Here is a 16,493-nt window from a genome sequence, read left to right as displayed (position 1 = left end):
CCTACTGGTGTAGAACAGATTAGTGGACACCACGAGCACTAAACAGGTGTTTTTTAAAACAATGATATGCTGGCACCAACACAATATGGTATATGCATCTCACACTGTCAAAAATCATACTTGGCTGACCAAATGCCAATCAATGCTTTCGTTGAGACCTAGCACATTACTCTGTAATTTAAAAATAATTTTTTGCTCTACATTCAATAATTTTCGATCCGTTTCAATTTTGGTATGTCCATGCACCTTTTTCAAAATCAGCCATGTGAAATCATTAAAACCATGTTTCTTTTCAATAAAGTGTTTGACAAGGGGAGCAGTAATCACCTGGTTTTTGAGACAGCTGCGATGTTCCACCATTCGAACTTTACATTGCCTATTCGTTTTTCCCACATAATGTAGGCCACACGGGCAAGTGATTAAATATACAACATTGGCTGTGTTACAATTTGTCATTTCACTGAAGACCCACTTTACATCAGGTAGAATTTGCAATACTCTAGTTTCTTTTGTTTGTCCACACATGCTGCAATTCCCACATGGAAAATGTCCTTTCACTTCAGGCCTACCCCACAGTCTAGTTTGTCTAACCTGTGGAGTTCGCATTTCTGTCACATCATTTCTGATTAGAATATTCCGTAGATTCTGACTTTTTCTAAACGCCATTAAAGGAGGCAACACTTCTTTACCACAATAGACTTTCTTCCAAAGTGGGTCTTCAGTGAAATGACAAATTGTAACACAGCCAATGTTGTATATTTAATCACTTGCCCGTGTGGCCTACATTATGTGGGAAAAACGAATAGGCAATGTAAAGTTCGAATGGTGGAACATCGCAGCTGTCTCAAAAACCAGGTGATTACTGCTCCCCTTGTCAAACACTTTATTGAAAAGAAACATGGTTTTAATGATTTCACATGGCTGATTTTGAAAAAGGTGCATGGACATACCAAAATTGAAACGGATCGAAAATTATTGAATGTAGAGCAAAAAATTATTTTTAAATTACAGAGTAATGTGCTAGGTCTCAACGAAAGCATTGATTGGCATTTGGTCAGCCAAGTATGATTTTTGACAGTGTGAGATGCATATACCATATTGTGTTGGTGCCAGCATATCATTGTTTTAAAAAACACCTGTTTAGTGCTCGTGGTGTCCACTAATCTGTTCTACACCAGTAGGCTTCAGGTCCGTTCCAATATGGCCCTTCCCTTTGATGGACTTTTTTTCCAACACTGAGTAGTGTAGTCCTTTTTCTATGTTGCCGGGTCCGTTCCAACATGGCCCTTCCTTTTGATGGACTTTCCTTCCTACACTGAGTAGTGTAGTCCTTTCTTTGTGTTGCCGCACGACCATAGACGTACTGTTAGTGTGCAGCAGTTTTTGGTTTCACTGAATTCAGTGTTGGCTGTGTGCGTTTGGAAGCTGCCATTAGAGTGATTTAATCCCTCTGAGTGTACAGGTGAGTCATTAGCATTGTGGTTCTGTGTGTGATAATTTTCCCACTGCCGGTACATTCCCTTCCTGTACGCGTGGGGTAGTTTGGTTATCTTTTACCATGGGTTTCCCACGTTGTGTAGGATGGACAGCATGGAATTTTTTTCTGCATTCTATATATTGTACGGGCACTTAGTCTTAATCACGAGGGTGAAATAAAAGCACTCCCATCGGTACATGTTGAAGGGTGATGCCAGACATATGGTGTTCATTGCCATGCATCCATTGTTTTCCAGATTGATACTTTACGGTTTGACTGTGTGGATTTCTCATTTGCAAACACGTTGATTGCTGCTTTGCTTGTTACAGTCTTGATCCCTACATCTGTGAAGGTAATTTATTTTATGATATTTGGAGCCCTGTTTTCATGTGTAATTGCATTTTGAAGCCCCTTTCTGGATATAACAGAGCATGTGGTCTCTGTGTATTGGTTCTGTCTCATTTAGGTGTGGCGATACTTTAGCGGACTATGACGCTTTTGTGAAGTAGTGGTCTCTCATTTGGCGAGAAACCAGCGAATTTGTCATCCTGTGACGCGCTTTGAAGTTTCACCATTTAAAGGTAAATTTGTGGGTGCCCTGTTGGGACCCGTGTGAGTGTGGCATAACCTCTATGCCATGTTCTTTTTCTACATTTTGTAGTACTTCCTTTCCCTCTTTTTGGAACTCATTAGTTTTTCCTTTTACTCTTACAGGCTCGGAGGTTCTTTCCTTCCTTTGCCTGTATAGAAGTTTGAATCTACCCTTTCAGCACGGTGTTGAAGAGATTAGTGGATGCTTTTTTTAAAAAATTTCCCCTGAAGAATGTTCGCCCGAACTGGGCAGTGAAGAACAGAAACATGTTGGGATGGTTGTTGTTTTAGAGACACATTGAGATTTTTTTGTGTTATGTTATGTGATATCTTTTGTGTCATGCAAATAAGTGAACTTTGTATTTCATGTTTTAGTAACTGTTTTTTAGTGTTTAGTACACTGTGTTAGGTGAGGGTAGTGTTTTATGTTTAAATTCAGTTCGAATTATTTGAATAAAAATTTGTTATACACATTTTTTAATCAATCATAGCAGACGGTCCATTTTTTCAGGACTAGTGATGCCGGAAAACCTTATAGAGTTCCTGTGTAAAGGGGGTTGGATGTAAGTAAAACAAGACGTGTTATCTTACTCTTTATTGTATTATACATATTGATATCCCTGTCAGTATAGTAGGATGTTATTATAGGGACTGTTTATACCTATTTGAACATACTACATATAGAGGCTCCTGGTGGTCTCGTAGGTTGTTAATATAAAAGTATTGTACGACACTGAGACAATTCAGTACAGTATCCAGAACCACATTATGGCGACGGCCGCAGACAAGTGTTTGGCGTACAGTGAGGATCACATTAAGAAACTGCTAGACTCACTTTCTGTTCTAGCAGGGACAGGTGAAAATGAGATTAATGTTAATAACAACGACCAATGGGACGAATCAGTCCAATTAAGGAAACGCCTTATACGTACTCAATTACATGGAGCTATTATGCTTGAGTACTTGAAGAACCAGGCCCTTCCTCAAGGCCTCATAGTAAGAAATGAGCCACGTCTATTTTTAGACAACAAGGAGTTTAAATTGAAATGGAGTTATATATCTAATAAGTGTGGGAGAGATTGGCTAGTTCTTATTATTGATACTGCGACAGAGGTTTCTAAACAAATAGAAATAGACATTACTAAACTTGAAGAAGAAATTAAAAAAGAGCTTGATTTAGACTCTTTCAAAGTAAAACTTGAACAACATTTAAAAGGACTAGTTGACTTTAAAAATGATACCACTTTAGAAAGGGTAAAAAGATTGAAGAAAGATCTTACCAATTTCTCTCACGAGAAATCTTTTCCATTTGTTACAGAGGGTTACAAATTTGGCAATACATCTCAAACTCCGAGAAACAATAGACGGGTACACTTTCGAGATACTTCCTACAGTTCGAGTGAAGAAAGCATGACAGGAGATAATGATCCTGGAGCACAGGCAAGTGTGAGTAGAGGAAGAGGAAAGGGTCCCAGAGGGGGCAATAGACAAAGACAAAGGATGCCTTTTTTAGGACAAGGCCCGAATCGGGGAGACTGGGACAACCAGGTCAGGACAAGGAGTCGTACAAGGAATCAATGGTGATAAATTTGTCTTCTCATGTCCTCTCCTCGGAAGAGGAAAGTACCCTTAATAAGGGTCTGAGCTTTGTCATTACTAAATCACATGATCCTTTTGAATTTAGAACGGAGTTTTTTGCGTTTATGCGCAAAGTACGTCTGAACGAATACTTCAGTGAACATGAAGGATATGTCAGCAACAATTTCAGTGGGTTGCGTAATGCATCTACGTTCTGTGCTCCTAGTCATTCCCATACCGCCGAATCCATTGTCTTTGAAAGACAGGTTTTGGCAGAGGTTCTCAAGTTAGAATCCAGTGAAAAGTCTCGCAACTCTAACTTTAGTAGGCTACAAAAAGCATCGGCACTAAAGTTAGCAAAAGATAATAACTTGATTATCAGACAAGCGGATAAGGGAGGAGCTATTGTGTTGATGAATCGTAGTGATTATGTAAGAGAATGTGAAAGACTACTATCAGATAATGTGAGCTATTTGAGACTTGCTAATGACCCCTCTGCTAAACTTATGAATATTATCAAAGAAAAGGTGACTTCAGCGTTTGACGCTGAAATGATCAGTAAGCAGGAATGTGAATTTCTAATTAGGGATCACGGAAGGGTACCTGTTTTTTACATCTTGCCCAAAGTACATAAGAGACTTGTTGATCCCCCTGGCAGACCCATAGTATCTGGTGTTAATTCAATTTTGGAACCCTTGTCCAAATTTGCAGACTTTTATCTAAGACCATCTGTTTTAAAAATGAAAAGTTATTTGAGAGACACCACTGATGCTATTAACAAAATAGAAAGCATAGAGTTTATTCCGGGCCATTCTCTACTGATAGGCTTGGATATTCAATCTTTGTACACTGTGATACCCCAAAGAGCCACACTAGAGGTGGTTGAAGAAGTGTTGATGAATAGAGAGGATGGTCATCCTGTGAGCAATGCATTTATTTTGTGGTGTACGGAGTTTGCCTTGACCCAAAACTTTTTTCAATTTCAAGGTACTTTTTTTCAACAGATTGAGGGTACTGCTATGGGTGCTGCCATGGCTCCCAATTTAGCTAATCTCTACATCGAGTATTTTGAAAAAGCAGTGATATACCCAGCCACCAACCCCTTTATCCATCATTTGAGGAAGTGGCTGAGGTATATAGATGATATACTGATTGTATGGGATGGCTCAAGAGAAGAGGCTGATAGTTTTGTGACATGGCTCAACCAACAAAACCGTTTTTTGAAATTTACTGGGTCTATATGTGATTTGGAGACCCATTTTTTAGACATTACCATTTTTCATCACAATGGTTTTTTGAAAGTGAAGCCCTACAATAAGACCACTGATAGGAACTCTTTATTACACTTCAACAGCCATCATGCCAAACATTTAAAGAATAATTTGCCATTCGGACAATTTTTGAGGCTGAAGCGTAACAGTAGTCTAAAAGATGATTTTGCTCAAAGTGCGGATGTATTGACCAACAAACTGTTGGCCAAGGGTTATCCGTCTAGAGTAATAAGAAATGCTTCAAAAAGAGCCTACAATAACAATCGCGAGGCATTGCTGGAGAAAAGTAACAAGACTACTAAAAAGATTGGCACTGTTTTTGTTAACACTTTTTCGAATTTGTCCTATAAAATCAAAACCATTGTGATGAAAACTTGGAAGAAAGTCTATTGTGGTAAAGAAGTGTTGCCTCCTTTAGTGGCGTTTAGAAAAAGTCAGAATCTACGGAATATTCTAATCAGAAATGATGTGACAGAAATGCGAACTCCACAGGTTAGACAAACTAGACTGTGGGGTATGCCTGAAGTGAAAGGACATTTTCCATGTGGGAATTGCAGCATGTGTGGACAAACAAAAGAAACTAGAGTATTGCAAATTCTACCTGATGTAAAGTGGGTCTTCAGTGAAATGACAAATTGTAACACAGCCAATGTTGTATATTTAATCACTTGCCCGTGTGGCCTACATTATGTGGGAAAAACGAATAGGCAATGTAAAGTTCGAATGGTGGAACATCGCAGCTGTCTCAAAAACCAGGTGATTACTGCTCCCCTTGTCAAACACTTTATTGAAAAGAAACATGGTTTTAATGATTTCACATGGCTGATTTTGAAAAAGGTGCATGGACATACCAAAATTGAAACGGATCGAAAATTATTGAATGTAGAGCAAAACATTATTTTTAAATTACAGAGTAATGTGCTAGGTCTCAACGAAAGCATTGATTGGCATTTGGTCAGCCAAGTATGATTTTTGACAGTGTGAGATGCATATACCATATTGTGTTGGTGCCAGCATATCATTGTTTTAAAAAACACCTGTTTAGTGCTCGTGGTGTCCACTAATCTGTTCTACACCAGTAGGCTTCAGGTCCGTTCCAATATGGCCCTTCCCTTTGATGGACTTTTTTTCCAACACTGAGTAGTGTAGTCCTTTTTCTATGTTGCCGGGTCCGTTCCAACATGGCCCTTCCTTTTGATGGACTTTCCTTCCTACACTGAGTAGTGTAGTCCTTTCTTTGTGTTGCCGCACGACCATAGACGTACTGTTAGTGTGCAGCAGTTTTTGGTTTCACTGAATTCAGTGTTGGCTGTGTGCGTTTGGAAGCTGCCATTAGAGTGATTTAATCCCTCTGAGTGTACAGGTGAGTCATTAGCATTGTGGTTCTGTGTGTGATAATTTTCCCACTGCCGGTACATTCCCTTCCTGTAAGCGTGGGGTAGTTTGGTTATCTTTTACCATGGGTTTCCCACGTTGTGTAGGATGGACAGCATGGACGTTTTTTCTGCATTCTATATATTGTACGGGCACTTAGTCTTAATCACGAGGGTGAAATAAAAGCACTCCCATCGGTACATGTTGAAGGGTGATGCCAGACATATGGTGTTCATTGCCATGCATCCATTGTTTTCCAGATTGATACTTTACGGCTTGACTGTGTGGATTTCTCCTTTGCAAACACGTTGATTGCTGCTTTGCTTGTTACAGTCTTGATCCCTACATCTGTGAAGGTAATTTATTTTATGATATTTGGAGCCCTGTTTTCATGTGTAATTGCATTTTGAAGCCCCTTTCTGGATATAACAGAGCATGTGGTCTCTGTGTATTGGTTCTGTCTCATTTAGGTGTGGCGATACTTTAGCGGACTATGACGCTTTTGTGAAGTAGTGGTCTCTCATTTGGCGAGAAACCAGCAAATTTGTCATCCTGTGACGCGCTTTGAAGTTTCACCATTTAAAGGTAAATTTGTGGGTGCCCTGTTGGGACCCGTGTGAGTGTGGCATAACCTCTATGCCATGTTCTTTTTCTACATTTTGTAGTACTTCCTTTCCCTCTTTTTGGAACTCATTAGTTTTTCCTTTTACTCTTACAGGCTCGGAGGTTCTTTCCTTCCTTTGCCTGTATAGAAGTTTGAATCTACCCTTTCAGCACGGTGTTGAAGAGATTAGTGGATGCTTTTTTTAAAAAAATTTCCTCTGAAGAATGTTCGCCCGAACTGGGCAGTGAAGAACAGAAACATGTTGGGATGGTTGTTGTTTTAGAGACACATTGAGATTTTTTTGTGTTATGTTATGTGATATCTTTTGTGTCATGCAAATAAGTGAACTTTGTATTTCATGTTTTAGTAACTGTTTTTTAGTGTTTAGTACACTGTGTTAGGTGAGGGTAGTGTTTTATGTTTAAATTCAGTTCGAATTATTTGAATAAAAATTTGTTATACACATTTTTTAATCAATCATAGCAGACGGTCCATTTTTTCAGGACTAGTGATGCCGGAAAACCTTATAGAGTTCCTGTGTAAAGGGGGTTGGATGTAAGTAAAACAAGACGTGTTATCTTACTCTTTATTGTATTATACACACAGTTTTGACTACAGACTGCCCACACAGCTCATGGGAGCCCAATGTCACTGTGTAAGTCACTGTCACTTGGTCACACCCTTTGCAAGCCCATGGAAACGGGAAGCAGGAGGGGTGTGTGTGTCAGGAACCCAAGCATCTAACCCAAACACAGGACAAGCCTGCATGTGCCCAGCTGGAATACACAGTGGATGCCCACAGGAGCCACACAAGGCAGCACACTGTAAAAAATAAATTAAAACAAAATAGACAAAAATCAGAAAAAATGCCCATGTGTGGGCCAGGGGGGGGGAGGCCACCTAGGAGGTTCGAGGACAGGGTGCACACCAACACCCACCTGCGTGGATGTTGCAACAAAAAAAACCTCCATGGGCTCATGGCCTGCACGGCTATGCCAATGTGAGAGAACTGCTGTCGCTCTCTTCACCCTCTGCTGCTGCATCAGGAGGTGGTGGTGCTATGGGAGGTTGCCCACACAAAGCCCTGGTATGGTCCTCCATGGCAGCAAGCGGGTGTGTAAGGTCTTATTTGGAGGATGATAGTGCAGATATCCCCATGCAGCACCTCACGGGTTGCCTGCATTTCTGCACGCATGATCTCCTCATGGGTTGCCTGCAGCTCAGCTGAGAGCGAACGTGTGAGCTGCTCCAGCTGCTGTTCTGCCCTAAAATTTCGGGAAGCCTCAAGTTCAACCGGACTCTCCCTGAGGAAATGGAATTTTGACCTCAGGGCTTCCCTGTGGCCCTGGTACTCTAGAGATATGGCTTCACGCAGAGTGTCCAGTGCCGCCCGTCGGTCCCTGTTGGACGCCAACATGTCTTCCCTGTGTGATTGGCAAATGGAGTCTGTTGCCTGCTGTTGTTGCTCCATCTGCCTTTCAGGTGGGAGAATGGAAGTGGCCACCCTCTCCATTCCCTGAGCCATCATTTCAACCGATGCTCCCTGTTGTGCTGCTATACTGTACATGGAGTTTTCCCATACAGTATTGCCTGGTGGCGTACGGCCACCACGTCGGCGGGCACCACTCCTGTTTGGGGCAAGGCGATCTGCACCTTGCTGTGCTGGCACTGCCTGAGGCTGCAGGACTGCATTCCCCCTCTTATCTGATGGCCCTGGAACAGGATCAGATGTTGTGGAGTGTGACCCTGCATCCGTAACCGCCAAAGGCGGACTTACCAACACTGACATCCCCATAGAGGGTTCTAGCCCTGGTGCAGGTGGGCTGGACAGAACAGAATCCCTGCCAGAAACACTCACCCGCGACAGCACTTAAGTCTCATCATCCGATTGAGCACCTGAATCACTGAGGTCTGGGGAGGTGCACCCAGAGATAACCGTGGACAGTATGGTCTGCAGTAAGATTGGGTTTTCACCCACCACCACACCACATCCTCCACTGGTGCCCGGTCGTGGCTGAGATTCCTCCTGGGTCTGCACCATCGCCTCCACCTCAACAGCATCAAGTGCGTCATCACCTGCAAAAACATGAAACACAACAAATGGAAACAGGCATGAGCACCATAGCACACACATATGCTTGACAAGCCAGAGATCCAGTACATGAATTACACATGTCCCACATGACTATAATCCTGGCATGCATGCACTGTCAATGAGTTGGAAGGGGAGGGTAAAAAGCAGACACTGAGTTCAGCAAGATGGAAAAGCAACACATTTGCTGCATGCTGGTTAGCACTGGCATCACACATTAGCCTGTGAATGGCATGTCCAATACACATACATGACACATGCCAGCACACAGATGGAATGTAGCATAGCCATGGTACATTTCACAAGTACAGTCATATGTCAGTGAATTAGTTCTGTCACCCATCCATGTGAGATGGACATGATGAGAAGAAAAATGCAAAATAGTGTCACAAAAAACGCATGTGCCACACACTGCAACACATCCAGTGTACAATAATACAGTGATGGCATGCAGATGGATACATCAATGGTTGGTCACTTCAACATGACACGAAAAAACTATCATGTTCCACATTCAAACAGGCCCCAAATATTTTTGTGAGCAGACCCTTACTCAATCAGCCTGAATGGTCTAATCATTCCCATAACAAGGTAATAAATGTGGCCCAATGTAGGGTGTAATCAATGACAGAAGCATGTCACATATGTGGCAATAGGGCTGAAAAATCGTTGCAAAAATGGGAGAATTGAAACAATCAGGCTGAATGAACACTGAAAAATCCAGAACAATGTTGTTGCAAGATGAAAGTTCAAGGACAACTGCAGTAATGTTGTGTTAATTGGCTACTGTGGTCAGAAGGGATAATGTCATACCCAAATCCAAGGCCGGTGAATGTTTTGGAGGAAGCACATGGGTGACCAATACCAGTCAGGACTACACACCCTCACCTGGCACTCAACCAGAACCCGTCACCCATGCAACATACACATGGATTACACACACATGCATAGGCACTCACCGGACAATGCTTCGTAATCTGGTAGGTCTCCCACGCCTTGGATCTGTTCCTCTGTGATGAAGGTTCCAGCAACAGACTCATGTTCAGTGAGTTGGTTGTCCTCTGGTGGAGACCCACCGACAGTCACCAGAGTAGAGGCATGATTTGAGGACAGCTTGTTCTTTGCTCTGCGTTTTAGGTCATTCCACCGCTTGTAGCAATCATCAGCTGTGCGCCTCACAAATCCAAGGGTACTAATGTGGTCCGCGATGGTCTTCCAGTGTGCCCTACGTTGACCAGGTGTGGTCTTGCACCCTGCAGTCACCACCATTTCACGGCTATGTTCCGACACGTAGGCCACAAGTGCATCAAGTTCGGCGTCATTAAAGCTAGGCTTCCTTGACGTGCCAAAGTGTGTAGCCGTGTCTGGGGTCTCAGCCTGTAGTGCAAGAGCACCCTTCTTCGTCTTCTTCAAAGGTGGTGCGGATCCTGAGTGGCTTACGCCGCTCTGGTTAGTAGGGGCAGAAGCGCAGGTGGACTGGGTACTAGAAGTGTGCGAATGCACAATGACCATAGGTCTTGGTGCAGGCATTGGCTGCAGGGTGATGTTGGCAGGGCCAACGTCGGTTTGATGGAACTGGACCAACACTGTCCCGGCTGGGAGACTCAGAGCTAGGGTGGATTGAGCTGCAGCTGCCCCTGCAGCCTCCCCACCATGGCTACTTGGGGCAGCAGATGACATTGCTGCCCCAGATCCACGTGGCCTGGTGACAGCAACCTTCACCGCCACATGTGGCTTAGACTTGCTGACCTGGAAGTCAGCCTGGGAGTCATCCTGTGCCGGTTCTGGTGCCAAAATGGGCCGGTCCAACAAGGGCTGAGCTGGGATGGTGTCAGCTACATTTCCCACAACCATTGGGGGGGGCATGGGTGTCCCCGATTGGTCCTCCACATACAGGGGTCTAGAGGCACCCTGCAAATCCTGGCCACGTCCCCTACCGCGCCCACCACGCCCACCTTTTGAAGGTCGGCCACCTTTGCCTCCCTTACTGCTTGGTCGCCTCACAACCATGGCACTGATGTTGTTGTGCGTATGGGAGTTGCAGTAAACAATTGTCCTGGGCAATTGGGGTGAAAGGGGTAGGGTACAAGATGGAATTCGTACCCTAGTGCTCTAGCAAGGCTGTATGTGACCCCTGGGGGAAGATGACGGGTCACGTAATGCACAGGCACCCCAAAAACAAAAGCACATGTGCACGCAACCCCTGGTAGACCACGTGCATGGAAAAATAAACTTGCACTACGCTGTGGCACCCAGAAACACAAAAATAAGCGTACGCGTGTTACACGCAGCCTACAATGACCTCTGAAGGGGTATGCGACACACGGGGGCAACCACAGTTGGAAAATACGTGCGCCACTCACGGTCTGCCTTGAAAAAGAATGTGAAAAAGACACGCGTGTGCGCGTTGGCAACACCCCCGCCAAAAGAAGAAAAAAACGCAGTCTGACGAAACAGGGAGTATGAACTGGAAACATTGTGAAGTAATCGCGTGTGAACCGACAAGAAGTACAAGATACACCCGCTCGCTCTTCATAAAAAGCACGTACAAGGAAATAGCGTGATACTCGTACCTTTTAAGCCAGCCCACACGTGAAACGTCACTTACGCGCTTAGACGCTAACGCCCTTTCCTCCAATAGCACAGTGACGTGCAGTTTTCTCACATGCTGATTCACTATGCACCCGTGTTCTGGGCAACACCCGCGCGCGTAACGTCACTGACGCGCGTAGGCCCTTTCCTCGGATTACACGCATTCACACACGGACATGCAGTTTTTTCACGCGTGCTGAACCACTATGCCCACGTCACAAGGGAAACACCCGCGCGCATAACGTCACAGAAGCGCTTACGCGCTAAGGGCCTTTCGTCGAATTACACGCTGACGTGCAATTTTTTCACGTGCCAAATCACTCCGTATCAAGCTGGCCACGCAACAACACACGGAAGACCACGCTCCTGCCCAGAAGGCCGAATTACTGCCCCCAGAGCCCCGAGCACGCTCCCACCTGCCATCTGCTGCTGCCTGCCTGCCTGCTGCCCACGTGCCCTGCTATTTGCTGCTTGCACGTCAGCCAGGGGTGTAGTTGCTGTGACCACCCCTGCTGGAACTGAAGACTCCCGACTGGGATACCATCGCTCCACAGCCCAGCCCCAGGACCCAGTTGCCCACCCACACCTGCCTCTGGGGTTGCCATGTCGGGCACAACACCATCTGGCACCACTGGCAACCCCCAGCCAGAGAGGCAGAGGGCCACCAGCTTCAGTGCCAGGGAAGTTGGTGTCCTGGTGGAGCAAGTCCTGGGGCAGTATGATACCCTCTTTGGAAGTTTGCCCGCCGACAATGAAGGACGGACCAGGATCTGGATGGACATCATGACTGCCATCAACAAGGAGGGGGTGGCAGTCCGCGACATCAAACTTGTCAAGAAGCGCTGGGAGGACTTCAGGTCCAGGACCCTCAAAAAGGTACAGCACCTCTTGAAGGCAGCGGATGCCGAGGGGCGCCGGGGCTACCTGTCTGACCACCAAATGAGGGTCCTGGAACGCATACGCCCAGCGCTCCATGTCCAGGTCCTTGAAAGGCAGAATCATCTGGAGTCGAGCGTTAAGTGTACATGCAAACTGATTGGACGTTGTGCGTGTCGTGGTGTGTCAGTAGTGTGCAGGTTGCACATGTGTTTTTGTAGGGCCATGTATGGATGTGTATGTACAGGGGCGTGAGGCTGACACATGTGAGTCCTCTCATGTGTGAGACACATGGATGGTGTATGTGTTGGTAAGCATGCAGGCCAAATGCAGGTGTGGGAGCACACATGTTTGAATTACTGTGTATGTACGTTGGCATGGTTGTGGTGTCACACATGGATGGTGGTTCCAGCATGTATCTGCACTGTGTACATGTGCATGTGTGTGTATTTGACAAGTGTGCAACTGTGATGCAACATGGATGCATGTGACACTGACATGTAGAAGGATGAATGCCAGATGTGACATGGATGGCGATCTCATCACTGCGACAGTTGGTGGAGATGTACACATGCATGTAACTGTGGTGGCGTGTGTTGTGCACTCCCCGTTTTTCATGTGACATCAGACTCACCTTCGGCTGCTCATGCTGTTGTATGTGTATGGATGGTGCTGCCTGGTGCAATATTGCTGTTGAATTGCTCATGTGTGTGAGTTGAAATGACATATGTGTTGGGGAGTGTGATGCCATATCTGAAGTTTGACACTGCCACTCATGTACAACTGCCATGTGTATATCAGTCCATTGTACAGTGCCCTGATGCCTGTGTCCTATCTCTCCCTGTCTTCAGCGTCAACTGATGAAGAGGGCGGAGAGGGTGCTGTGGAGAAAGGCAGCAGGGATCGCACCGCCAGCCGGAGACGCAAGGCCCGGCTCCCCTCCCAGGTTGTCATCTCGTCGGGGAGTGAGGAGTCTGGTGCCGTGTCCCAGGCTGCAGCTGCTGAGGGTATGTCCAAGAGGCGGAGGTCGGAGGTGGACTCCTCGGCAGCAGAAGGGGCAGCTGAGATCCCTCAGGGTCCGACGGAGGAAGATGGCATGGAGTCATCCAGGTTGGTGGGGGTTTTGTTGGAGGAGGAGGCCGTGGAAGTGGGGATTCCACTGGTGCTAGTGGTGCAGTGCAGGGGCAGGAGGCAGCAGAGGCCACCGCGGAGGTGCCTGTGTGTAATCCTGTCCCCGATCCTGTGACTGCATCATCCCGCACCAGCAGGGATGCCTACGTCCAGACCCGTTTTCAGGGAGGGGATGAGCGCACAACAGCTGGCCTTCCTCTCCCTGCGGACGTGGCAATCCAGGACCAGGTTGAGCCTGTTCTGGGTGGGATGGCGGTGCGTCAACGGGGCATGCGAGTTGACCTGCAGTGTTTTCATGAAGACACTGTACGTCATCTTGGATGCCTAGTTGACCGCGTTGACCTACTGGGACGGGTCACCAGGACTGGATTCCTCCGTATGCTGGACCTTTTTCTGGCCCCCTCCTCACCTGAACCCCCTATGCGTCAGTCGTCCTCCATGCCATCTTCCCACCCATGTGTCACTTGGATACCCTGTGGAGCTGCCTCTGACCCAGCGGCCAGGCTGGTGGACAACACATCCCTGCCACAGGCGGGAGTCGGACATCCAGCAGGGGTGGCCACCACGACAACTGCACCCCAGCCAGAGGAGGACGTTCAGGCAGCAAGAGCAGGGGCACAGGCGCAGCAGCAGCAACAAGGTGGGAGTGATGATGGCTCGGGGGCCATCAACATCGGAGGGGCAGGCATCGGCCAGAGGGCAGGAGGACCCAGGATTGGAAGTGTCTTCCAGGTGGCATCGGTTGGGCCAGGCCATAGGTGCGGAGCGGCGGCGGGCAGAAGAGGCATGGCTCATGATGGTCAGGGCGGAGAACTCCATGCGTAGGGCACTGAGGCGGGCCGAGTGCCTCGAGGCCATTCGCAGGGAGTTGGAGTCCAACATTGCATCGTCCCTGCGAACCCTCAGGGCCATGGAAGAGGACCGCCTCCAGAACATCGAGCGGGTGTTCAATGATGCCCTGGCCCGGGACATCGGAAAGTGAGCCGTGGGACTAGCCTGCCACCATTGTAAATAGTTTTTAGTGTTAGTTTTCAATTTCGCTTTCATTTCTTTTGGGGTGATTGGACTATGCCCCACACTTTTGTATATAGTTCTTTTCTTAGGTAGTTTTTTAGATAGGTTACATTTCTTTCGTTGGGCTTATGGACCCTTTCAAAATTCATTGTACATAGTTGGACTTTGGATTGATGTGTGCTTTTTATTTGGATTTCACCATGGGGCAATCGATTTTTGATTTTACGTTTCCTTTGGGTTTCTTTTTGTGAACAATGATTTTGGACCATTGTTCTTCAGGATTTTTTTGGATTTCATCTACATTTCATTTTTTCATATTTTTGGACATGCATTTCATTTCATGTTTTTTGATTTTTTGGCCTTTCAATTCATTACATTGGTTTTGTTAATAATACATTTTGATATTTTAATTCCATGTGTGGGATTCGCTCATTGGGTTCATGCATGTGAAATTCTGGTTTTACACAATCTATGGCAAACAGTGTGTGTGTGTGACGGACATGTGTTGATGTACATGGTTGACCTTTGATTTGTGTCATGACATAGGCATGTCGGTGTGGGGTGCATTGGTGAAATCATTGCATGTCAAGACTGGGGTGGCATGCAGTGTTATTTTGGTGCACATGAGGGCCATGATTTTTGCATCTTCCTTTTGTGTTGCAAGGGGACATGAGTCGGGCCCTGACCCTCACTGATAGGGGGTGGGGGTGCTGGGGGACATGAGTCGGGCCCTGACCCTCAATGATGGGGGGTGGGGGTGCTGGGGGACATGAGTCGGGCCCTGCTGGCAGGTGACCCTCAATGATGGGGGGTGGGGGTGCTGGGGGACATGAGTCGGGCCCTGCTGGCAGGTGACCCTCAATGATGGGGGGTGGGGGTGCTGGGGGACATGAGTCGGGCCCTGACCCTCAATGATGGGGGGTGGGGGTGCTGGGGGACATGAGTCGGGCCCTGCTGGCAGGTGACCCTCAATGATGGGGGTGGGGGTGCTGGGGGACATGAGTCAGGCCCTGCTGGCAGGTGACCCTCACTGATGGGGGTGGGGGTGCTGGGGGACATGAGTCGGGCCCTGCTGGCAGGTGACCCTCAATGATGGGGGGTGGGGGTGCTGGGGGACATGAGTCAGGCCCTGCTGGCAGGTGACCCTCACTGATGGGGGTGGGGGTGCTGGGGGACATGAGTCGGGCCCTGACCCTCAATGATGGGGGGTGGGGGTGCTGGGGGACATGAGTTGGGCCCTGCTGGCAGGTAACCCTCACTGATGGGTGGTGGGGGTGCTGGGGGACATGAGTCGGGATCTGACCCTCAATGATGGGGGTGGGGGTGCTGGGGGACATGAGTCGGGCCCTGACCCTCAATGGGGGGGGTGGGGGTGCTGGGGGACATGAGTCAGGCCCTGCTGGCAGGTGACCCTCAATGATGGGGGGTGGGGGTGCTGGGGGACATGAGTTGGGCCCTGACCCTCAATGATGGGGTGTGAGGGTGCTGGGGAACATAAATCGGGCCCTAAGCCTCAATGATGGGGGTGGGGGTGCTGGAGGACATGAGTCGGGCCCTGCTGGCAGGTGACTCTCACTGATGGGGGGTGGGGTTACTGGGGGACATGAGTTGGTGATTACTAGTGCAAGGTGACATGTGGGCTGGCTGGGGGGCATGCCCATGGTGGATTGGCTGCCTGCAGGACATGACCAGGGGTACAGGGTAGTCCCCTGTGGTGTGGCCTGCCTGCAGGGGCCGTGGAGGGGGTAGAGAGCACACCTGGGAGGACCCACACTGCCAATTCACGTGTAAAACTTTCCGCACCCCCGAAATACACATACCCCGCTCGCACAGGCCCAATCGCGTGTGAAACTTCCCGCGCACCCCTGAAATACACGTACCCCGCTCGCACAA

General features: G+C 47.4%; 1 pseudogene; it reads right to left on the bottom strand.

The window, feature by feature from the left end:
• The window catches only part of LOC138489389 (zinc finger protein 208-like), a 259,432-nt pseudogene that overhangs the window by 156,242 nt on the left and 86,697 nt on the right, over positions 1-16,493 (bottom strand).

The sequence above is a fragment of the Ambystoma mexicanum genome, chromosome 9 (genome assembly GCF_040938575.1).
Source record: "Ambystoma mexicanum isolate Mex_15411 chromosome 9, UKY_AmexF1_1, whole genome shotgun sequence".
Taxonomy (NCBI): domain Eukaryota; kingdom Metazoa; phylum Chordata; class Amphibia; order Caudata; family Ambystomatidae; genus Ambystoma; species Ambystoma mexicanum.
The sequence above is the reverse complement of the archived record's forward strand: the minus strand, read 5'-3'. Positions and strand labels throughout refer to the sequence as shown.